The sequence below is a fragment of the Psammomys obesus genome, unplaced genomic scaffold (assembly GCF_907164565.1).
Source record: "Psammomys obesus unplaced genomic scaffold, mPsaObe1.curated_primary_1811, whole genome shotgun sequence".
Lineage (NCBI taxonomy): Eukaryota > Metazoa > Chordata > Mammalia > Rodentia > Muridae > Psammomys > Psammomys obesus.
The window spans coordinates 765,482-767,207 of NW_026590305.1; positions in this window are offsets into that span (position 1 = coordinate 765,482).

Consider the following 1,726-nt stretch of genomic DNA (forward strand, 5'->3'; position numbering starts at 1 on the left):
ATACACAAAGACCTATATTAAAAAATTTTAAATGGAGTAATCCTATAAAGAAGAACAGTGTGCCTAGTCAATACCATAGGCTAAATAATAAAAAGTTCAGATACTACTCCTAGTCTTAGTTTGGATTTTATTACTGTGAAGAGTTACCATTACCATGGTAACTCTTACAAAAGGAAACATTTAATTAAGGATGGGTTACAGTTTCAGAGGTTTAGTTTGTTATCATCATAGTGCAAAACATGGCAGCGTGCAGACAGACATAGTCCTGGAGAAGGATCTAAGAATTCTGTATCTTAAGCCAAAGGTAGCAGGAGACTATGTGTCACACAGGATGTAGCCTGAGCATAGGGGACCTCAAAGCCTGTCCCCAAAGTGACACATCTCCTCCAACAGGGCCACACCTATTCCAACAAGACCATACTTCCTAATAGTGCTACTCTCTATGGGCCAAACATTCAAACACATGAGTCTATTAGGGCCACACCAATTCAACCCACCACATTCCACTCCCTGGCCCCTATAGTCTTGTGGCCATAACAATGCAAAATGCATTTAGTCCAACTTCAAAAGTTCCCATAGTCCCATATCACAGTCTCAACAATGTTTAAAAGTCTCTTTTAACTTTTAAGATTATGAGAGTCACACAATCTCTTAACTGTAATCCCCTATAATATCAAAATCAAAAACAGATCACATACTTCCAACATATAATGGCACAGGATATATATTACCCTTCCAAAACATAGGTAAGGGAGCAGAGTGAGAAACTACTGGACCAAAAACTAGCTGGACAAACTCCAAACTCTGTATCTCTATGTCTGACGTCCAAACATTATTCAAATCTCCAAATCTTTTCGGCCTTGTTGACTGCAACATACTTTCCTCTCTTAGGATGGTTTCACTCCATCTTAGCAACTTTCTTTGACAGGTATCCCATAACATCTGACCTCTCTAACATCTTAGGATCTTCTAGGCAATCCAAGCTTCACTTATACAACACCACACCATGGTCTACATAGGCCTCCATGCAAGGACACCCTGCCATATGCCTAGCCGCAGCAACTGTCCTTAGTAGTCCCTTTCCTCTATCTTTAACTCTAAATCTAAAACCACATGGCCAAAACTGCAAAGCTTTGCTGCTTGCTGGGGCTGGAACATGGGCCCCTCATTTAATTACATCTTCACCAGCTTTCTGTTTACAATGGTTTCCTTCACTGCCTAAGTTTAGATATCCTGGAACTTATTCTGTAGACCAGGCTGACCTTGAATTCAGAGATCTACATGCCTCTGTCTCATAAGAGCTGGGATTAAAGGCATGTACCACCAAGCTTGGACCATAACTATTTTTTAATTGCTTTTCACAAGACAGAAGCTTAGCTGGGTGGGGTCTTCCCCTGAGGTCACCACTCTTTTTATTCCATTTAACATCAGCGTTTTATTTAGTCTGTTTATCTACTTATTTAGTCTGTTTATCTCCTTGAACACAGGATTTAGCACCATTTTTTTTTTCTAATGCTACTTTTATCCTCAAATTGTCAATTTAGCCTCAGGCACATTTTTTTGGACAAGAGCAAAAAGCCACCACATTCTTCACCAAAATATCACAAGAAATATCTCTCGGCAACATACCCAAATTCTTCTTTTCTGAAACCCCTTGAGCCAGGCCTCCACGGTTCCAATCACCCTCAGCACCATTGTCTTCCATGTTCCTACTAGTATAGCCTAT